We start from the raw sequence: 24828 nt of genomic DNA, 5'->3' as shown, positions 1-24828 counted from the left end.
AAAATCTCGCGCCAAACTTTAGAAGAATTAAGCCTAAATTAAGAAGAAAGTTTCGCGCCAAGCTTTAGAGGAATTAAGCCTATTTTGAAAATAAAAATCTCGCGCCAAACTTTAGAAGAATTAAGCCTAAATTAAGAAGAAAGTTTCGCGCCAAACTTTAGAAGAATTAAGCCTAATTTGAAAATCAAAATCTCGTGCCAAACTTCTGAAGCGTTAAGCCTAAAACTTGGAAACGCAAATCTCATGCGAAAATTGCAAGAACTATATCTAGAGCACGTGTGTTCGACTTCTTAAACTCTCTAGACTATTATAAAGTTATATTTCCACTAAATTAATTATACGCGACCGTTTTAGTTTCGCAATTTATATAGTTATTACTTTTATTATTATCATATTCCCCCTGATGTTTTTGGACCCCCCTTCTCAAGGTTCCTCAAGGTAACTATATACCGAGTCTGACGTCCTTGCCTGAAATAAACCCGACTATATATGACTGGTCAACCGTGAACTAGTAAACAATTACGAAACTAGTCACGACGCCAGCCAGCGCAAAGGGAATTGTTAAAGCATGGTTTTCACTTGACCGAAAAAAACTACTTTGCAGCTGGACGTCAAACGTCAGATTTGCTTTTTACGTTGTCGCCCAGCGTTATAGCGTTTTCACCTAGCGTAGTTCTCGCAAATAATGGAACCAAGGCTTAACAGATAAACTGAACACTGCACTAATTGCGGTCCATCTATTTTCTTTCTTTTTTTGCAAACTTTGTTTCTAATATCATACAGATTTGTATTGTTCCTAACCTCTTCAATAAACATTTCAGCATTGAACTTCGGTATTTTCAGGGATTTGTACAAGTAACTGCCTCGATTAGGATCGAAATAAATAAAAAGATGGCGGACCGCGGACGGCCTCTTCCGAACACGCATGGGCGAAAATGACGTCATGACTCTAGCTTATTGCTGATTGGCTCGCGCAGAGCGTTAACGTTGAACGCGGCCGAAAAAATAGAAAGCTAATATCGCCACACTCAACGTAATTTCTGTCCAGCGTAACTAGGTTTTTTTTCGGTTGTCGCTTGACGTCGGGCGAAAAGTCGTGATTTACGCCAAGTGAAAACCATGCTTAACACGTTAAGCCTAATTTTTTATTATTTATTCGCCCGGTAGAGCGCGATAAAATATGGTAATACTGGTCCCTAATACTCCCTGGTGGTCAGTTTTTTTTACAGTGTCTAGTTTTATTAATGACCAGCTTTTCATTTTTCACTGTCTGGGTGTTTATTTTCAGGAGAGGGGTCAAGTATTATCCACTTTTACTAATAACAAGAAGTGATATCTAGTTTACTAGGGAAAAGGTTTAAGATGCCTAAGTATTCGCGCGCCGTAGTCCCAGTCCCCCTTTCAAAATACAAGGGGGGACGTAAAAGGAGACCGTCGGGCTATTTCGCTGCCTCTCCTCAGTCGGAAAATATGACTGTAATTTTCGTCATTCGCGTCGCCGCGCTGACGTGAGTTTTCAAGAACCAATGAGATGCGGGTTGTAATTTAGAGGCGGCGGGGATTAACTCCGGACCTACGTAACGTTTGGACTGGAGATAAAGCTAGATTATAAATGTGGGGCGAATTTATACCTTCTCCCTAATAAACTAGATATCACTTCTTGGTACAGTGAATACATATTTCAAAAATTTAGAAACAATTAGGTTTAAAGAATAATTTATGTTCGTTCTTTGTTTTGTACAATGAGGGGAAGTTTCCGACCTCTGTTTATACTTATGTTTGAACGCGGAAGTGATACTCGTATTGGCACCAAAAAGTAAAAAAAAAAAAAAAAAATTCGAAAAACGTGCATCCGAATATAATACGAAACGTTACGACACGCGCTCGCACTTTTACCAGTTTTCTAAGCAAAAACACATTATCCGAGACATCCCAATTTCACAGCTATACACTATTTGTTTGCATGTTTGTTTATTTTTTCGTTTTGAGCCTATTTCCCTATATTTAAATATGTCGTTTGCTAGACTCTCTCGGATCATTTTTCATATTAAAATTAAAGGCAGGCTGAAACAACATTTATATAGAAATGTATAGAACTTCCCAATATTTAATTAAAAAAAAAACATTTTCCTCCTTTACTTTAAAATTAAAATACAGGGTGTTCCTGAAAGGGTAATTATATCGAGGCCGAGAGGGTAGACACTTGAGAACTCAGGTGTACAATATGACTTGCACTCAATGTACTGTCAAAGCTGAACTGTGAGTTCCGAAGGATTTGAACTCAAGGCACTGTCAAAGCTGAACTCTTTTGAACTCAGGTGTACACAGAGATCCAGAGCGTCTAGCCCCTCGAATTATATGACCGAAGTACATACAGTGGGATGCTTTTATGGAAAATCATGGTGTACACAGAGATCCAGAGCGTCTAGCCCCTCGAATTATATGACCGAAGTACATACAGTGGGATGCTTTTATGGGAAATCAAGTTTTGTCTACGAAGAGATGGCCATTGGCCACTCTAAGCCTCATACTTGTTTGCAGGTGGGTCTCTTTACAATTAACATAAGAAACTAAAATACAATGATGTCTAATTTAATTAATTAAGGGGTCATCATTAAAAATGGTGGCAAATAGAGCAAAATGCTATAGAAATAACATTTTTCGACTCAAAATTGATACACCCTGTATATGAGATACGCCCACCTGTGTTATAAAGTATATTTATATGCAAAGCCACGCGTAAACAAACCCCCTTTACAATTAATCCTCATGAATAATTTTAAATTCAAATATATATGTATTTATATATTGAGCTTAGGTCTATTTTTGGCCTAAAACTAATTAATCACCGAGTACTTTGTTAATTTATCCATTTAACGAAACTGGTTCGTTGTGGTATAAAAGAAAATGAATAAATTTAGATAGGGGAATTCCCTGGGAGCCCTTAGTAACAGTATATTTCATATAGTATTGGCAGATATCCACCTTTCGTAATACAAAATTCTACATAGGAATTCAACGGGGATGCTATTAGTCTATATATTATAATTAATTCCCAATGCTAATAGTATAAATATAAAAAATAATAAAAACATAGCGTCCGTACAAGACCTTTTTTATCCAAATATCAAGCGGTAGTTTCGTCTAACCTTGGCGTTATTAAAAATAATACGTTATCAATGATGCGTAATGAAGTAACTGAAATAGGGCATATAGAACCATAACGGAAATTCTATCCCTAACGTTTTATTTGGTGGGAAATAATGGTGGGCTTTTCCAATTAGATAAAACACAGATGCTACTGTAGGAATATCCCCCCAAGGATACATTGCCCTCTTGGGAATAAGTACTTTAATATCAAACTATACGCAATTATTGCAATTGCTTCCAAAACGCTCCTCCATCATCCATTCAACTAAATATCAATTTTAAATTAATCCAGATCCCCGTTTCAAAAAGAACTTAGAAGTTCAAAGGTTAAATACCCTTACCCTTATTAACACTTTTAATCGCGTTAAGCCTAACCTTGATTTATATAAGCCTTTTATGTTATAAACAAATGCTTAAAAATGTATAAACACGGAGAATCAAAAAGAACGTATAAGTTCAAAGGTTAATTAGCCTTACCCTTATTAACACTTTTAATCGCGTTAAGCCTAACCTTGATTTATCCATTCAGAATTTTAAGCCTTTTATGTTATAAACAAATGCTTACAAATGTATAAACACGGAGAATCAAAAAGAACGTATAAGTTCAAAGGTTAATTACCCATACCCTTATTAACACTTTTAATCGCGTTAGTCTAACCTTGATTTATCCATTCAGGATTTTAAGCCTTTTATGTTATAAACAAAGGCTTAAAAATGTATAGGCACTGAGAATTTGCTAGCTTCTAAAAATAAAACTATAACCAGACTGAAACGTCAATGGGAGTTTGAAAATATTTTGCAGTGTACTGGAACCTCTGGTATACAACTTAAAATTCAGGCTCGTGCCCAACCAAGGACCTGAACTTTAATAATAAGGCTTCTTTTATTTATATACATGTATTTTATATACTTTACTCAAGCTTCAAGCTTCAATAGCACGTGTCCGAAGGATTAGGGTTAAAGATGAATTCAATTTGCACGCGCGTTTTATATTTTCTAAGTATAGAGTATATTTTTTATCACGTGGAGAAACGATTTTTTATTCATTTATTTATATAATTTATTTTTAATTCTTGATCTTCTCAAAAATTTAAGTAATTAATTTTTAGGTGTTTCGTGAGTTGACACGCTGGGAAATTTTACCTTTTTGCGTCACATACGCGATAATAATATAAGGTGATGTTTCCTTTAATATACACAAGAATTACAGTTAATTTTCTAATTATTATAAAAGTACTAAGAAATGAAGAAATACGAGATGAAAATTAATCAAAAAATAGTCGTTAAGATTTTTTTCTTTTACTTTTATTTCTACAAGTTCTATGATGGGAAAAATTCTAAGCTAATATCAGAGAGAATTATAAACAATAGAAGTCATCACAATCCTTTATTTTAATTCCCTCGTAATATTTGATTTGAACTATCAGAGAGAATTATTCAATAATAGGAGTAGAAGTTTAAGAAGTTCTTGTGAATTTGTTTATGATGGGAAAAAATCTAAGTTAATATTAGAGAGAATTATAAACAATAGAAGTCATCGCAATCCTTTATTTTAATTCCCTCGTAATATTTAATCTCAACTATCAGAGAGAATTATTCAATAATAGGAGTTTAAGAAGTTTTTGTCCGTTTGTTTGGGAGTTCTATTTCCAAAATTCCATCTTTCTCCATAGCCACCACATCTCTGACCTTAAAGGACCTCATTCTCATCTATTTATAATTCTCGCTGGTTCTCCGTTACTAACCTTTAGTTTGGAAATGGAATATATATATACGAATGGAGAAGTATATGTGTAGTTGTATTCAATTTTTTTTTTTTTTGGCAATTCCCGCTAGTTTCTTTCGACTGTTGGTAAAAAAGGAGTTCGAAGTCCTCACAGCTAGCTTGCTTCTACTATTAGAAAAAGAGAGAGAGAGAGAGTTGGTTGGCTATTGAGTAATGGCATCCCCCAAGCCTTCGACTGCATTACGCTTTATGAGAAGTTAAGGCGGAGTGTCACTACTCTATAGAGGCTCTATAAAAAATGTCTGAGTAGGGAGGGGTGTTATAGGGTTCGAAATGGTGAAGCCAGACACGGTCGGCGGCGGGATGAAAAACGTTATTTAGGAATGCGGATCATTGGAATGTCTGGAATGTGACTTTGGTAGAAACGACGAACAACTCATGCAGATGAATTCTCCGCGAGCGCGCCTCTTTTTCCCTTCCGCCAATGCCCTCAGCCCTGTGATCGGGAATAGACCATACCATAATGTGCCCAGTAGTACCCTTGACAAAGTTTCATAATTTGGTCCGCGCATCTTTTATTTACTCTGGGTTTAAACTACTAATTAACTCGGGTGGTTCTAATTGATTTAAACAAAAGTATTTAGAGTTTGTATATAGATAAAGGGGAATTAGGGATATTATACTTTCAAGGGATTTTCATGGAAATCTTTACAAGTTGGTGTTAGGACGTATCAATCTAAGTTGAGGTTCAGGTCGCCACCAAATCAAAATAACGCCTTTTTCTATTCAAAGTTAATTAATTAACGCCAGCCCTAATTAATTTTGGACTAAGTAAATAGTATCATTACGAAAAAGATAGTATATGCTATCAGAGTCTCGAAGGATTTCCCTGGAAATTATTCAAAACTGAAGCTATGACGTTTCAAAGTTGACCGACTATAGCAGAAAGTTTTTTTTAAATCCTAATGGAATAGGGAGCTAATAGTTCTGACCCTAAAACGTCACACCCTTCTATCTCTTACTGGCGTTTCATCCCCCCTAACGGTTGGAAGCAGTATTCTACGCGCAAAAATGCCAACCAGAGAGGGGGTTGCATGACGTCAGACTATCTCTTCCCCCTAGCCAGTTGTTAGCTCCCTATAGATCATTCCATTTATCACTTACAGAGAAACCAACACTCAGGAGGGAAGGAGGAAGCCCTCTTAGTTCACTACACGCGGAGGAAGGCTAACCAACTCTCGCTGCCCTCTAGCGGCGCTTCTTGGTGCCAGGAAAATAACCCAAGAAGGTGACCTACGACGCCCCTGTGTGGTGTTTGTGCTTCTCTTGTCTGTAATTAATGAAGTTGTCTATAGGTAAATCTTCCATTTGTACGAGTACGGAACGGATCGTGCAAAAAATTCAAATTCGTGATGAGAATTTTTATTATTTTTCTTCTCATATTAAATATTAACTGTCGAATCGTTTGGGTGGAGATTGGAATTTCCGCTATATAGCAACAGTGATGTTGAATATTGATAAGTACGAATTCGACCCCCCCCCCTTCCCCCCTCTGGTTCCTTTTATTTTTTTGGGAGTTCAGCAAACCGTGTTAGAGGACCTCTAGTCTGCGAACCGAAAGAGGCCTTTTTTCGTGGTTAACACGCCAAATTCCAACAAGCACCAAAAATATGTGACTATACATTCCAGAGCGTACGGTTCATTATGTTATGCTTTCTATAAACAACAAAAAATTGTTATTATTACTTAAGGCTTGTTTAAAATATGCTAATTATTTATCTTATTTAGCAACGCGTAGAAAAATGAGGCCTAATTAAGGTGCTTTCGTATTGTTATTAATTTAAGGTCATTGGTATCATAATATTCCTTGAAATGTCCCGAAGCATGTGTATACGTAATCGGCCTTTATTTACGCGTTACTATCTATGCTTAAATATTAACCTTCCATTTTATATAATAAGTGAAGGATTTTTCCGGTTTTATTTCAATTTCGAGGATTTTATTCAGTCGTAGTGTATAATACAAACCAAAAGGCGTTATCGGCTGCTTATACCAAGCCTTGGACTTAATTCGTTAATATTACAAACCATCCGATGGTTTTTGACACGTGATTTTTATATTTTTGTTATTATTTACCACGTGTACTTTGTATAGAGCACGCGCTTCTTTATTTTCCCGCCATTTTGCCCGCGCTCTTTTTATTTTCCCGCCATTTTGCCCGCGCTCTTTTTATTTTCCCGCCATTTTGACCGCCCTCTTTTTATTTTCCCGCCATTTTGCCCGCGCTCTTTTTTTATTTTCCCGCCATTTGGACCACGCGCTCTTCTTTTTTTTTCGCGCCATTTTGACCACGCGCTTCTTTTTTTTCGCGCCATTTCGAAAACACGCGCCATTCTATATTCCAATTAAATACGCACGAGACGTGACCACGCGGTAGATCTAATTTTTAACAGGAATGTCTCTCTCTCTTTTAGTCGACATTGACATAATTTCGCTTCTGAAACATAATCTAATTAATATAAAACTATAAACATTCCAACGTTCGACTCGAGCCAAAAAAGAAACACGGTTACAACTACGATTACAACCAACCAACCCCTTTTCTCTCTAAATTAAACCACGTTCCTTAAATGCATTTTATACAAGCGTAACCTTGCGCGTAATCGTGTCGCCCTAAAAATTTCTTGAAAGTGTAATTTAGAACGTTACGTTACGTAAAAAAAAACCTAGAAACATTTCGTTTCTATACTAGGGCGTGTTTAAAAATGTTCATTGAAAATTTTTCTGCTTTCCTTAAGAAAGTCATAAGTTTTGAAAAGGGTGAAAATAAAAAAATAAGAAAAAAATGTTTGTTTGTATAACCAGTGAAGAATTTTTCACTGGAATGGTTGAGATTTCAAATTTAGCTAGCTAGTCCTGCCATTTTAGGGGTTTCCTCTTGGTCTAGGCTAGACATCGTCAAGTTTCTAAATGTTTTATTTTTCTTTCCCCCTGGAGAAATTTTTGGATATAAAACCTTTTTTTTTTTTAGAAAACTGTTCTGGTGGCTCCATAACTCTTTCTACATTCTCTCAGCGAGTCTAAACTCGGTGCTAAAATCGGAAAAGTTCAAGGGGAAATGCTTAAAATAGCTACCGAGGAGAGATCGTAGTCTCCATTAAAATAAACCGTTATAAACCCGTGTATCTTGTCCTTACCGTTTGGCAAGGAGCTAAGTCTAATTAGGCTCAATCTTTAGTGCCTTTTGACACCGGATAAACGTAGTAGAAGTCAGGAAGGCAGGAACTCGGGAGCCGCCTGAAATTCAACTACCTCTGTTTTCTCCCGCGCCAATTTTTGGCGCAATGATACGAGGGTAGCCTACTTTGGAAGTTGTAGGGAAGAAGATCCCGATCGTCCCTGAGTATTTTTATCACTCTAACTCAAGAGTATTAAGTTAGGCTTAGCGACCCTTCTAACTCCCTTTTCTTAATATGAATCCGCGTGTTCACGGAGAGAAAAAAGCGCGAGGCCCTTTAGGAACGAATAAATCACCTCTCGCGCTGCTGTAACGGTTTTTTTTTGGCGGGAATAAAAAAAAAGAGGGCGAAAGGAGGAAGAGGCACGTGGCGTGACGTCACTTTTTGTTTGGGTTCGAGGTTGCCGGGCCGCGTCTGGTGGCGATGAGTCACCCACGTTTCATCACGTGACGAGCCCATCCCATTCTTGGCTTCTTTCGCAGTTTTTCCCATCTAGCGACTTGACTTTCTCGGTTTTTCTTTTCTAAAGATTATTTCTAACCTCTAAACGTCTTTCTTTAGAGAGGGATACGATGTAATACATATACCGAGCCGTTATAATTATTGGGTGGGATTAAGTTAAGCCTAAAATCCGGATCAAATTTCATCCTATTTTGGATAACCGTAAAACGCCCTGATGCTCATCTAAATTAATTAAAATGCTTTTTTTTTTTAAAACCTAACGGTTCCTAAGTATCAAAATTTAACCAGTAACAGACAATATTGGAGACATAAATATTTGGGTCTCCAAATCGAATCCCTTCCCATCACCAACTGAAATGAAAAAATTCTAGAGAAATCAATCCTGAACTAGAGAGAGAGAAAGAGAGAAAGAGAGAGAGTGAGAGAGAGAGAGAGAGAGAAAGTGAGAGAAAAATACTGGAATGAAATAGTAATAAAAAAAGAGGAACATTTGTGGGGGTGTAAATAATAATAAAGACCGTGTCGTCTGCTATAGCTCCCTAACCTAAAGTTTCTTCTCTCTCTCAGGCCTGTTGAAGTTGAGGAGGGAGCTGATAGTCAGCCATTTAAGGCGTCCGAGAACGTCAGGAATGCAATATTACCACCAGGATACTTCTATGTCCCACATGTTCTTAGAATTTTGGGAGCGAAAGAAAAAAAAATCGTGTAAAAATGTAGCGCCTTCCTACAGCACGTGTATAATTGGCCAATGAGAAACATTCTCTTTTGCGGACTCATTTGAAGTCCAACTTTCTCTTAACAGTAATAATTTCTGAGGAGCCATTTGGCACCAGTGTTTTAAAATACGTCTTTACCAAAGTGGGGTCCTATTATGGCATCGATTATAAAACCGAACCGTACTTTAGTCATAGGGAAGGTTGCGGAGTAGCTTTCCAGTAAAGTTATATCAATCGAAAGCTAGCTCTGGCTGGGACCCTTTATGGGGTCACTTATAAGGGAGAGTCAGCTATATCGCCTCTGGAGTTTAATATTACGTTCCTTTCCATTCGTTATTACATACATATTCTTGTCATCTGTCCTAACTCGTACTGTACTGTTCGAGAAAGAAGTACGCTCTACGCATGCAAACTCCGCTATAGGTTCCCGCTTCTTTCAGCTATATAGAGAAAGTAGTTTGAAAAGAAAATGGGGTTCCTATAGGATGGGTTCTAAAAATAAAGAAACTTATATAAGAAGAAGAAGTAGAAGGGAAAAAAAACTCGTACAAGAACATATACAGGGTGTTTCTGAATCTGAAAGGTCTGTCTGAAATTATGGGGGATGTTCTGTGAGACTGTGGGCGATTTCGAGTCGAAAATGTAACGTTAGGCCGCAAGGGACACCGTTTACGAGTTATGGTTGGAGGGTTTTAAGGATGACCCCTTAATTAAATTTGAAACATTGTCTCTCACTTTTTTATGTTAAATCAGGGATAGATTTGATTTTAGAAGTAGGAATGGAGAACGGTTAGTATTTACTTCAGTCCGACTCATAGACCACTCACTATAGAGCGTACTCTCCCTCCAACACGTAACGAAAATTTTAAATTATCTTATTGGCTCTCTTAAACTACGTTTTGATGACGTTGCTGACGGGAATGGGGCGAAACATACGTAATTCCTTTTTTACCTCTGTCGCTATGACCCGCCTCTTTTTTCATACCCCCCGTCCCGTGGAAGGGGTTCCGGGACTTTGACGCGCGCCCAGATATTACTCTGTTCTCCATTCCTACTTCTAAAATTAAATCTATCCCTAGTTAAATTAAAGTGATCATCCGTAAAATACTCCAATCATAAGTTGTTTATTGTGCCCCTTGTGGCAAAGTGGCGATAGAAGTCGCAACATTTCCGACTCAAAATTGATTTCCCATAGAACCATCACATTGTAAGTCGTTCCTGTAATAATTACCCTTCTTAAAGCACTCTGTTTATTGCTTTTGAAGCAAAGTTATGTCCATTCTATTTTGGTCTTAATCCCTATTCCTCCTGGAACACCCTGTATATATATATAAATGGAGTAGGGTTTATTTAAGAGAGCTCCATCCTTATTATTTTTATTGGGAGGATAGTATTACTTCCGGATATGTTTGCCTTCCTCAATGGAGACGCGATGGGGAGGGTGCTGTGGGAAGAAATACAACCAAGGCTTAACGCCTGTCTTTAATCATTAATGTATTCCTCCGCTCGTTTATACCCTAACCTATTATAGTTATCCAACAATGAAATTCTTTAGGAATGATTGCCAAAGTTTAAGTTTATTTAATAACCGGAAATGACAATCAAATGCTATTTTTTGTGTGTGTGTGTACGTTGGCTTGGATGGTAACTTATGTTTTCAGTTATAGAATTCAGTTTTTACAGCTGATGAACATGGAGGTGGTCGTCGTGTCGTGGTAGTTTCATTCAGATATTCTTTCAAAGGTATTTTGTTCAATGGTATGACAGCTGGAATCAATGGATTTGATACCTTTCAGACAATGGGCGCCTCGTGGGAATGTTTAGAAAGGTCAGGATGATAATGGACTTATGCCAAGATTCCAATTCAAATGTCAGATGTTGGGTCGCGCTTGAGTCACCCGTAAGGCGATATGACACTTTCATTAAGAGTTGATGCCAGAAAAATAATGAGTGACACAAGTTTTGTAAATGGGATTTCTACTGGGGGCCCATATAGTGACCCATATGAAATAATTGATTTGGGAAAAAAATTAATGCCCAAGTTTTGTACAGATAGTGAGCAAACAAGTGTTGTCAATGGATGAGGAGTTCGTAAGCCCCTCCCAAGTCTTACCACAGTTCTGGCAGCCATATTGGTGGTGGGTTTCAACTTTCTTAGCGCATTTAAACCACCAACCAATATTTTCGTGTAAATTATCTCACAAATCATAGCTCCATCTCCAACCGAAAGCTTTCTCTCTATAGAGGATTAATATTGTCTAGTGCGTGTTGATATTCTTTTTACACGTGACCTTTAAGACGTCTGACGTCATTTATTCTGTTATTTCAAAGATGATCATTACGTCATCATCGCGTCCTCTAAATCAACCAAGAAAAGTAAATATGTTAATGAATATTTCACGGCTGGATGATCACTTACGGCTTCCGAACGCGCTTACATACCTGGGAGTCCTGCATGGACTATAGGTATTTTATTATATAGAATGACTTGGCACATTTTTTCTTAGTCTCCCACAAGGGCGGGTTGTTTAAACTTGTCGGGGAAAAAAAAATAAATAAATAGGAGATGTGTACCCTAAAAGGTACAAACCCAAATACAAGGCAACCAAGCAATAGCAGCAGTAACTCGTTACTCAAAGCGACTTGCGGGGGTGAGGAATTTTTGTTGGTATGCGTTTTCGCCGTAAACATCCCACGCTCGTTCGTTATTTAGTCCAAGAAGGCGCAAATCCGAGGGCACCTTCACTTTACAACTACAAATAGAAGTGTCATCTTTCAAAATACTTGGTTATTGTTTAAAGGGGCTCACCGGCGCTGTCTGCCCTTAGTTCAGGGGGATAACACCCAGCTCTTTGGCCATAAGGAATGGCGCCACCGTCGCGGTGGGCGGGTAGCAATATGCTAACCAACAGTTTGACCCACCATTGACCCCAACAGCTCCGGCCAGTCCTTTTAACAACGACGTGACGAGCGGCATCATTTCACTGCGCCTTGAACCTTGCGCGTGGATGGCGCCTGACCTGGTGTTGCTACCAACCAGTGAAATCCCAGTTAGAAAGACGCCATCAGAATTATGATACGGTGACGGGGATAGTAAGTTCTCAAGCCCGGTATACCCACAAACCCCGCGTAGAAATTAACATATGGGGAGATAGGAGGACACAATGATTCCTAGTAGCTGTATGCATCCCTGATGAAATACGTCATTAGTTAAGAGTGGCGCACGAGATCTCGATTGTAGTGTTAAACCCCTCGAATTCTTTCTTAAACACCCACGTTAATGGAAACAACAACCCTTTTAAAAGCTAACTGACGCTGTTAACTAACTACTGGTTCTTTGGCCCATCGTATAAGTTTACTCCTAAATCATTCTCGGATGCGTAAGGATCAATTCCCGAACGATGACGTGTTGATTTCTAATTGGTTTTAGGAAAAAGGAAGGAGTTGAACCCACGTATGAGATCTTTAAGTCTTTTGTTCCGTTACGCTTTTGAACTTATTAACCCTTACAATATTTCATCTTCTCGCCCACCTCAAAGCCCAAATAAACAACCATTTAGGAAACTAAATCTAATTTGAATATGTTAAATTTAAGGTTAATTATGTCTGCTGATATAATAGGTAGATAGATGTCTGGTGATGTTTCTAATTAATCTTTGTACATCCATTAAAATTATACCGGGAACTAATTTAATTTAAAGATGACTTCCATTTCCAAGAAATTAAACAGATAAAATTATTTTAAGTAACTAATTGGCAATTAATTCGTATTTAATTTAACTTAAATAGATAAATTAAAACGATATATTCGATGACTTTGTTAGTTTCCTATTCTTGGAAAAGAGGTATGAGTGAAAATAAAAAAAAAAATTGGACATAAAATTCGTCTACGTCGACCTAAATTCAAATATATATATAATTTTTTTTTTCCCAAAATCTTCAAAATCCACTTAAGATATAAGAAGGGTATAAGGGATATACGGTATCAATATATCTACGGAGGCATATATATAACTGTTTCAAAAATATCCCTTATATAACTTTGTATCCAAGGGCCATATATAGAGAGAGAGAAGTTCTGCTTTGTGTTATATTTATTTTAAAATTTTCATTTTTTTTGCCTTATCTTCAATGTATCGGTTGTTGAAAGATATAACAGTCTGGGGTCTTCCACTGTTTATAAATTTTGTCCGTCCGTACATCAAAAAAGGGGCTGGATAACTCTAAATTATTCATCTTGAATCCTATTGGCTATACCACCAATCATAGAATTAATCATTAATTCGAATTTCAATTGATTGAGATTAAAATTCGTATAATCTGTAACAAAATTCGATAAAATTTCATATTTAAAACACTAATACTTTCGTAATGTCCATTCCCTCTATTATTTACTTCGTATTATCAACTTCTAAATGCTACGCGTCGTTTGTTGACCAACTTGTGGTCCTTTTCTTTAAATATTGCGTAAGGGAGTACCCAAGCTTGGCTATCTATCCCGAATCAAAGTGTTTATGTATACCTTCAACACCAGACTACTTGGCCTGGTATGTCTAGACTCGCTGTTACTCAGTATAACAAACTTTCACTTTAAAAGTTTAAAATAAAAGTTAGTAATATTCGATAAAATTTATCGCTATTCATGACCCGTGTTTATTATCTTAGAAATTTCTGTATAGGAGCTAGGTAGGGTTTATTTTGGGCCGAATCAGTAGACGGGGTTTAGTTGAGGGACTTCTTGTTTTAATTTGTGTCCCTTTTCCTGATCTTAGTCAGTCGGGGATGCGGAAAGAGTGAGCGTTTTGAGCCTTGCTCTTGGTGCTCCGGAACGTGAGGAGCATCGGATATCTGAGATGAGGCTGGCTGCCTAGCTAGCTAGCTAAGATGAGTGAAGATAGAACTATAGGGGGGCGAGGTATATCGAATTTTTTTTTTTTTTTTTGGTATCGTAGCATCACGTTTTTGTCCACATCCATTTTTAACCGTCCCTAAAGTTGTATTGCTTCACTAGCTATTTTTAAAGTACGGGCAATATGACGCGTGCATGGTTCTTCTAGATGCACTTCTTCTATTGACAAGAATAGGTCTTAACGTATGAGTTATTATTAAAAAATTAGGCCTAATGTATGAGTTATTATTAAAAAATTAGGCCTAATGTATGAGTTAGGCTTAACGTGTAACCTATTAATATTAGAATTGGGTCTAATTATCCAGTTGTTTGTTTGTTTTAGGCTTAACTATCTTATTATTTGTTTAGAAGAATAAGGCTTAACTATCTATTTATTTGTTTAGAAGAATAAGGCTTAACTATCTAATTATTTGTTTAGAAGAATAAGGCTTAACTATCTAATTATTTGTTTAGAAGAATAAGGCTTAACTATCTAATTATTTATTTAGAAGAATAAGGCATAACTATCTATTTAGTTCTTTACAAGAATTAGGCTTAACTATCTAATTAAGTATCTAATTATATGTTTAGAAGAATAAGGCTTAACTATCTAATTAAGTATCTAATTATTTGTTCAGAAGAATAAGGCTTAACTATCTAATTAAGTATCTAATTATTTGTTCAGAAGAATAAGGCTTAAAAATATATTTATTTCTTTACAAGAATTAGGCTTAACTATCTAATTATTTCTTTACAAGAATTAGGCTTAACTATCTAATTATTTCTTTACAAGAATTAGGCTTAACTATCTAATTATTTCTTTACAAGAATTAGGCTTAACTATCTAATTATTTCTTTACAAGAATTAGGCTTAACTATCTAATTATTTCTTTACAAGAATTAGGCTTAACTATCTAATTATTTCTTTACAAGAATTAGGCTTAACTATCTAATTATTTATTTACAAGAATTAGGCTTAGATATCAGGTAACCTAACTAATTATTATACATAAGAATTGAAGCTTAAGAAATTATTTTGTTTAGAAAAATTGAGGCTAGAACTTAATCTTAACGAATTAATTATTTACAAGAATTAGGCTTAGGTATTAGGCCTTACTAATTCATTCTACATAGTATTATTAGGCTTAACGAATTAATTTTATAGGATCTAGGATAAAGGAAATACTCTAGGGATTATTTGTGATTGTGACGTCAGAAGTTCGATTTCGAAACACAATTGATTTACAAACAAGAGAGGGGGAGGGCGGGGGTGGCGAGGGGCCCACGCGAGAATTTCTACAAATTTTCCTCGGTAGCTCAGAATTGCGTAAGAGAATGACATTTTTTTGTTTTCTCGATCATTCTTTCCATGGCGAGGGCCCCTTTAGTTTCAACCTATAACTAACTAGATCTTTTATCCGAGATACGATAGGAAATAAGTGTTTGAGGAAGAAAAACTTTTAAGAGGGTTGAGTAAGAAAATGGGATGTGGTAAAAAGAAAAAAATCAACTTCCGGTCATTCTAGAAGACGCCGGAGCTAACCGTAACCCGATATACTTAGTCAAATCTAGTTCAAGACATCCTTTACTACCATTTTTAAGGAAAGCTCTGGATATTTGATATTGTAAGAAGGAATTTTTCCGTGTAAGGAGGGTCACTCGTTCAGGTACTTCGAAATAAAACCATTAAAATGTGCCCGAAATCTTTAGAGTTAACTATCCAACCCCTTCACTTAAGTTTATCATGGATGCTATCATAAGTTTATTATATATCTTCCTCATAAGTTTGTCACTGGTAACTTAGAAACTGGAGCTTGTCATGAAGTGAGTGAGGTAGGTCATAGATTCGAGGTAAGGCGAGGGAGGCCTGGTTTTGGCGCTGTCAAAGGCTTAGTACAGACTAAATAGGAAGATGGAAGTCCTGCAAAATTAACCACCGAGTGTAGTACTTGGTCGTTCTACTAGAACTAGCTCGAGCTGTAAGTAGCATTACGAAGTATAGGACGTGTCAAACTTATGGAGGAACGTATCTTATAAACTTATGATGCTATGTCGATGGTGAAAAAAATAAGATTGGTTTGTACATTGCCGAAATATTTTCGAATTTCGCAAAAAAAATTGCGATAACCTTACTTTGAAGTCGGGGACCCAGAGAGAAATGACTGATTACAGGACGTTCGAAGATTTATTCCTTAATCCTCCTCGTTGGTGGAAAAGTTTCGAGAAAAATTATCTTAAATATTTAACGCCTGATTTGAGGGATCGAACGAGTATTTTTTTTTTAAGGAAAATACGTTAAAAATAGCTAAATTTAAACTAACGATAATACGGGGTTAAAATTATTTTAAACTTCAAGGTTAGGCTTAGTGCAATTTTTCAAAAATAGGCCTAGGTGTTAAAAATAGGTGTTTCAAAAGATGACGTCACTTCAAAACAGTAATATAACTCCCAAACTTGTAGAAATTTAACGTAACTTGATTAGTCTTACCCCTAAATAAAATTTATAGATTAGGCTTAACACAATTTAATAAAAGAAATAGGCCTAAAACTAAATTCGCGCCAAATTGACGTCATTTCTAAATTCACAATTACATTCCAATGATCACAGACCATAGCGTTTTTAAGCTAGCCCCCCTTCCCGCCCGCGGGAAAAAAATTAGGTTACCTAGAAGGAAAAATAAAAGAGATAAAATTGAAAAAAAGAACAATTACTTTGGAATGCGGAGTTCTCAAAATCGAAAGGCTTGAAGAATTTCTTGTCTGGCCATTCCGTTAAAAAATATTATAATAACTTTATACTAGCGTAAAGGACAGACTCTGACACCATTTCCACGAAAGGTAATGCACCCATAGATCAGTATAACCTTAGACCACCATGGAATAATCAAGCTTGCCTTATGAAACCTTTCTTTTAGTCTAAATTTTGCCAGTAAAAATTTACTGGGAGATAAAGTTGCTAACAATGATATTGAAACTTGTTTCGTAGTACGATTATCCCCGCCTTTCTATTTAGTATCAATTTAGCGTGGAAAAAATAACAGTGGGAGGATGAAGGATGAGTTAGAAGGACGTAAATTAAAGTAATAAAATTTTACAACATTAATTTTAATTTAAGAAGTTATTTTAAAATGAAGTAAAATTAATAGAAATATTTTTTCATTAAAAACTTATTTTTTGCTCATATTTAAATTTAATTTAGAAAATTGAAATAATTCAGAATTAACTTCAAATTATGAGCTTCGTCTATAGAAAAAGAATTATAATAATTTTGATGATGCGAAAGTTAAAGAGGCCAAGGAGAAATGATTATTTTGCGTATAATTACTAATTTTCCCATTAAAATTAAATAGAGAATATTCAAATGGGTGGTATATTTCACATAATATCGTGAAAAGAAATATTGTAAAAACAATTCCCACTACTTTTATCAGAAAACAAATAAACAATAAAAAGCTCGGTTATTATAAATTCAAAATTACCCCGTTCAAAGTTTAAAAAATTTAAAACACAATCCCCGTCCTTAAAAAGCCACCATTATTTATTTATTTTTTGCCAAATTCCAAGACATAATTATAAGAAAAATTATCTCCCACGACAAAGAAACAGTATAAAAGGTTTATGCTTAGTCATGATGGATTATACGTATGAAATACATCCGGTATTATATTATATTATATTCATCGTATCTCTTATATAAACCGCAAGGTACCAATTTGCATATTAAAAACCCTAAGCACGAGTTTTCTCGCAATTGATAAATGGCGGGAAGTAAGGCGCCATCTCGTGACTAAATTTTGAACTAAAAATGTAAACAAAACCTTTTTTTTTGGGGCACGCGCGGTGACACGAATTTATTTTATTAACTCATGAATATTTTATAATTTTCTTTTGTAAGACTTAAGCGTTTCATTCCAGGTTTTCAGAAAGTAAAACTGATTAGTTTAGAAAGGCTTTAAGTGACTTTAATTAAATAGGCAATTAGGCATTACTGCGTTTATGGGATACCCGTAACGTTTTGTTATTAAAACTACTATAGTCTTGATTCATGGTAGTTTAAATTTAATTCTTTCGTCAGCAGGATATTCATTTCACCAAGTCTAATTTTTTTTTCTTCGGGACTGTAATTATGTATCGCATGGTTGTAAGGCGTTTACCGTTAAGTTATTTAAATATCTTTTAGGCTCAGGGTCATATTTTTGAATTTGAAGTCAAGAAAAAATATATAAAAGAATGAGCTCAGTGCGTAGGCAACTAAAAAGTGAAATATTATATATAATTAACCATTTTATTGTGGGTCCTAAATATAGTTAAGCCTGTACAGCCTTGATGTAGTAGGATATACACGTTATTATTTTTCTGTTTAAAAAAACCCACCCCTACCTTAACTAACAGAAAATTATTTAAATTGAATATGTCTTTTGAGTAGGTAGGTGCCTTATACGATGACAATTTATGTCCGTCCAAATTACAACAATAGATAGTGGGACGGTGCACAAACAAGTGTTGCCAGTCATTTGTGACTCGTGAAAATTCAATCAGTCTGAAAAGCTTCGTTTGTAGAATTCTGTTCGATTCAGTACTTATCATTCAGTTTCAAACCTGGGTACATGCAGAAGATGTTGTAATAATAAATTACTTAGCGGGGTTAAAGTTAAGAAAGGGGGGGGGGGTGGAATTCCTCAAACCCCTTTAATGCAGACTATCCAGTATCCAGTCAAATACGACTGATTTTAAAATTTTCTTACTTGGCTTGAAATCAAGAAAATTGTTCATAGAAATTGAGGAGACAACATAATCATAGTCTACAAAAACAATACGCATTATTAAAAAAAAAAATGTTTTTCTCTTGAAAGTAGTATTTAATCTTCATTAAATTAAACTGTAATTAGTTTTGGCGCCTTAAAATCTTTAAAAACATAAAACTTCCTTGTCTTGTCTGGAACTCTGGGTTTGTTTAGAACACTAGCTGGAACTCGAAGTAAATAGACTATTCTATTTCTTCCAGAAGATAAGCAAACACCACAGGGGTAGGGGAGGTCAGAGGTCACCTTCTTGGGTTATTTTCCTGGCGACATGAAGCACCGCTAGAGGCAGTGGGTTGGACTCCCGCCTGTGTGTTGGTTTCTCTGTACGTAATTAATGGGAGGGTCTTTAGAGGTACAGTACCATACTGAAGCGAATAACTATTACTTCTGTTTATTTACTTCTAACTTTATGAAGAATGATAAATTTGATTGGAAAGGATAGAAGCTCGACTGCCACCGTTAAAAATGATAGATTATCGAGAATCGCGACTACGATCCGCGTGATGCTCCTCAACTCCCTTACAATCTTGAAAAGGTCCTATTTACTTATTGATTTTAATATGAATAAGGGTCCTTGCAATGTTGTAATTAACTATACTAAAGCCTAGCTAGGATTTCATCTCTATTCCAATGATTGATTGGTAAATTTCGCCTTATTACTTCGACTAAATGCGGGTTGGGAATTTTACTCGACGTTCATGCGGTGTCGATTTCTCTTATTATTAAGTTCGGGATAATTGAACCAGGCTTCGAAAGGAATTTATTATAATTTTTTTTCTTCTTTAGATATTGTCATTGCCAAAGGCTTAGTTTCGTCTCAGTAATTTGGGTCTGCTGACGTTAAGGTATGCTAACTATAATAGAGATTTTTTCATCTGAAAACGTCTTGAACACGCGATGCATTTTAATTTTTGGCAAAACTCTGCACTGGAAAAGATGCAAATAATATTATGTAGGTCTTGCAAACGTAACTCTGCAAGATTTGCAAACGTAACTCTGTAATATTTGCAAACGTAACTCTGTAAGATTTGCAAAACGTAAATCTGTAAGATTTGCAAAAAGTAAATCTGTAAGATTTGCAAACGTAATTGCGCAAGATGTGCTAAACGTAACTCTGAAATATTGCAAACATAATTCCGTAATACTTGCAAAGATAACTGGTCCTATTTATTTTCATATTTTTTTCTTGGAAACACAAATATGTTAGTTAACTTTGAAAATAAGTAACTAAATACCTCAAAAAACATTCGAGAATGATGCAAACTACATATTTCGTAACGCCAAATTACTTCTTAACATTTATCGAAAACGGATCGATTACAAAGAAACCCAAACCAGAACTATATCTTTCAAAAATTTCTTAATAAGGAACTTGGTAACAAAAACTAAAAACATTTTTTCCACTTAAAACAGAATCTACCATCTCTATCAATTAACGCTTTAAAGTTCCGTAATGTTATTTCATTTTCTTACGTAATACTTTGTTTTCTAAGTTAAAACTATTTTTTTTTTCTAAATGATTCAAAAACAAAGGCTTAAAGAATTTTATTTTTAATATAACGTGACATGGTAAATGTCCAATTGAAACTTAACGAATTCTTTAAATTTATGTTTACGTGTTTTCTACTAGTTTATTTATAATTAAAAGCAGCCAAAAATAAAATTAAAAAGTAAATATATAAATAAAAATAAATAAAATAAAAATGTGACGAAAAGAGGTTCAAAACATTGATGAAACGTGTTTTGAATCAAGAAAAATGTTTGAATTGTTAAACAATTGTACCCAAACTACAATAGTTTGTTAAAGAAGCTAGTTTTAACGCACTATGAGTTTCTTTTCGAATCTGTGTAAATGTTTTAACCGATGTCGTCGCGGTTAAAAGTTTTATATATAAACAGATTGCGTAGGGAGGGAAGGGGACAACCCAAAATTCCTCGCGTTAATCAGAGCGTTTCAACATTCGGACCGGTTCCAAAAAATGTTTTCTTAACCCTTTTCCTACCTATTGTACGTTACACCCGGAGTTTTCCCTCATTTTCATTTAATTATAAACATTGAATATATTGCAAACTGCGCTTGAATTTTAACTAGCAACGTTTATTTCAAAAATAAACAACTAATGGTAAGGTGGTAAAGGTATCACGAAGTTTCTGGCGGTTTTTACCTGTGTTCCCCGGGGGGGTAGGATATTATCGGTTCGTTTTGGGGATTTAGTTTACTAAGATTTGGTGCCAAAATTGATTAAATGTCCAGCTATCTTCTCACGCGAAGTGATACAGTGTTTTGTTTACCATCTTCACTGTATACCTTATAATTTATTTCGGTTTTATACAAGAAGGAAAAGGGGTTTAAATAAAACAGTGTTCCAATTTGTTGAATAGGAAGTTAGGTTTTGATTTCGAAGCTGAAATTATGTGCTATTGATGCCATCGAGAGGCTGTATTTGGGACTAAAATGGATAGTTTTAGTTTCATTATCAGCACGGTTGCCAAAGCCCCTGGAAAGGTCAGGGAAAATATGGAAAAGTCAGGGAATTTTTGAAATTAAAAATCTATGCCATCTAGGTAATGTGTTATTAAATTTCCCGTGATGAACATCTGAACTCCATCTTTGAAAGGGCATACATAACTCAAGCTTAGAAACATTTCCAGGAAAATCCCTTGAGATTATGATAGCCCAAATTCTCCTCTACTCAATGGTACTAAATACTTGGGCCTAGACCAATCAGGGGCCGAGAAATAAGGTTTTTAATTAAAAAAAACCTAGACTGTTTTACGAAGTGTATAAAAAGTTTCGCGATCGGTTGAGTAGCTGCCATAGCAACAATGTTCTTCTTCCTTGTTGAGGAATGAGGATCGTTAGCCAATCATATTGTTTCTAGATCGCTGCTGTGCTCGGTTTCGATCTAACGCTCCTGGAAAAAAATATTACGGCTCATCGGCTCTTCAACCCTTTGGCAACCGACGAAAATAAAAATGTTTTCAGCGAACTTAGGCGAGGCGTATTCCGGCCACTGACACACATGACGTAAGCAAAATCCCAGACGACCGATAACCCGGCTATTGGCGAAATGAAAACGGGTTTTCCGCTCTCAAACCAAACCAGACCTCGTCGTTATCATGGTACCAATATAAACTAGAACCCACTTAGGAACTGTGAACGTCCTTGCGTAAAGATATTGAAAGAAAGAGATGCACCCTTCTTGACCTGTTCTGGTCAAGAGACAATAGGCCCTTTTCATAAGTAAAATAGAGTCTGTTGTGTTGACCACCTTCTATTCTTGAGACTGAACATTGATGGGTATGGTGGACTGCTAACTTTCAAGCCCTGTCTAAGGGCAAGGGTATTGTTAAGGACAGATGTGGCTACAATATCTTGTACGGTTGTACCATGAACCGCATGAACTGAACCAACCCACTCAGGGATTTGGTATCATTTTCACCTTTAAATCTCTCGATATTTGGAATGGTTCTTGGAGGCGCGCATGATTGAGGGGAAGGAGTTAGTTACTTGTAAGAGAGCGAGAGAGAGAGAGAGAGAAACTTGCAGAAAAACTGGCTTCGGCCTTCGCATTCCTGACAAGGACGGGTGACGGGTTTTTTCGCAAGCCCCAAATTATACCGTACTGGATGAATAAAAAGATTCCAGATTGAAAAATTATAATAAAATAAAAAAAATCTATGCAGGAATATTGTGGTCGACGCACGGTCGGTCTTTAGCCAGATTTTAAAATTCTCTCCAATAGAGAAAATGAGGTCATACCTGTACCCTTTAACCATTTTAAAATAGTTAATTTATTATAGAATAGTTTTTCTGGAGTTACTAGACTTGTCTGACTTGGCACTCGTGTCTGTCTCTACAGGTACAATCATTGAAAAGTGTTCGTTTGACAAATTATTAATTGTCAACTCATTTTCAAGGGTAACGAGAATTAAGAATATAATCTGACAGTTATGATTACGTTAGATGAATTAACGTGTTTAAATAATTATAGGTTTTATTGAGATACTATGAACTAATAGGTTTCTTATCCGATGTAGTATTTAGTTTTAATTGGGTGTTTTACCAAAGAGGGTATAAACGAAAGGAGTAGAGGCTAACTAAACTTTGGCAAGGCACATTAGGAGTTCTCTCTCTTAATTTTGTTTAATTTTACTGCTAATATCAAGTTCACGATATTTAAACCAATCAGAGGGCAGAGAAAGATTTGCTCTCTTACCGGAACTTGAGATCCAGCCCATTTTGCTACACGTTCCCTTTATATCCTCATTGGTTTTACGGGGCCGAAGACTTGCATTAAATCATTATTTTTACCTCTCCGAGTGACGTATGTCACGGAGAGGTTCTGTAACGATCGTGTGTGTCTGTCTGTCTGTCTGTCTGTCTGTCTGTGTGTCTGTTGTTACACCCACGTGACCGCGTTCGCAGTTTCCAAATCGGAGCAAACGTGTTCGCCATTTCCGAACTGCTTTCACAGTCACGGAAATGGCTACTCTACTCGAGTTCTCACACCACCATCTTCTGGTCTTTGTCCATCCCACAACGACACCAGTCTGTACTTACTGGCTTCTAATCACCACCATCTTCTGGTCTTCGTCCAATCCACTTGGACACCAGTCTGTACATACTGGCTTCTAATCACCACCATCTTCTGGTCTTCGTCCAATCCACTTGGACACCAGTCTGTACATACTGGCTTCTAATCACCACCATCTTCTGGTCTTCGTCCAATCCACTTGGACACCAGTCTCTACATACTGGCTTCTAATCACCACCATCTTCTGGTCTTTGTCCATCCCACTTGGACACCAGTCAGTACATTCTGGCTTCTAAACACCACCATCTTCTGGTCTTTGTCCATCCCACTTGGACACCAGTCTGTACATACTGGCTTCTAAACACCACCATCTACTGGTCTTCCGTCTATTCCACATAGACACCAATCTGTCTCATTGGCTTCTACTCCATTTTCATCGTTTGGTTTTAGGATATACGCGGCGATCAGCTAGGGTTACGAGAAACGTCTAGCCTCCCTAAGGTGGGATCGCCACCAAAGGTTTTCGCAATTGCGCTTTTTCCTTACTATCATAATGGAAACGAATCGTATATATACCCCAAAATTTGAAGAAAGCGGGCAAGAGGGGTACCCTTCACTTTAAACGTCAATATTAGCAAAGTTTGAGATGATAATAGGTATAACTTTATTTTAAACGATTTAACTATTATTAATGTTAATTATTGAAGATTAAAATAATTAAAAATAATTATATTTATTTAAATATTAAAGATAATCTTGTTTCTCAACTCAAAATTAATACGGAAAGAGTTAAAAAGCAGTCTTATGTTTTTGTCTGTGTGTGTCCGTCCATTGTTACACTAGTGCGTCGCGTTAGCAGTTAGCCTTGTGTTGATGTGTTAAGAAATCATACAGAACCTTAATATTCCCTTTTTCCATAATATAAAGTGAATATGTGGATGTATTTTTCGTAATTATGATGCATTTAGTACTTTTGTAGCTTTAAAACTCTGTTTCATTTTGATATTCCAAAGATTTCTTTTAATATTGTTATTTGAAATGGCTGTTTATATATTACTTAAGCTATACTACATCTGTATATAGAATAATCCTTGGTTTAGTGATTTCATGAAGAAAACTAAGACCTAGACTCCGGCGGGTATATTAAGTATTATCCGCAATAGGCTTAGTGAAACAAAGAGTAAATAATTGAGGCCTGAGGTGAAGTAAACTTTGGGCTTTGATTTTCGTGTCTGAAATGAAGAGACATCAACGGTTCAGAGTGAGCCGAAAGTTAAATACACTATTAAATAATCAGGTTAAGT

At 36.0% G+C, this 24828-nt stretch overlaps 1 protein-coding gene across 2 annotated transcripts in view; it reads left to right on the top strand.

Moving 5' to 3' along the window:
- The window catches only part of Tdg (Thymine DNA glycosylase), a 226898-nt gene that overhangs the window by 194631 nt on the left and 7439 nt on the right, over positions 1 to 24828 (top strand). The window lies entirely within an intron of this gene.

The sequence above is a fragment of the Phalangium opilio genome, unplaced genomic scaffold (assembly GCF_054372755.1).
Source record: "Phalangium opilio isolate 3A_F unplaced genomic scaffold, DU_Popi_V2 ptg000025l_1, whole genome shotgun sequence".
NCBI classification, from domain to species: Eukaryota; Metazoa; Arthropoda; class Arachnida; order Opiliones; family Phalangiidae; genus Phalangium; species Phalangium opilio.
Note: the sequence above shows the minus strand (reverse complement) of the source record. Positions and strands in the feature narration are given on the sequence as shown.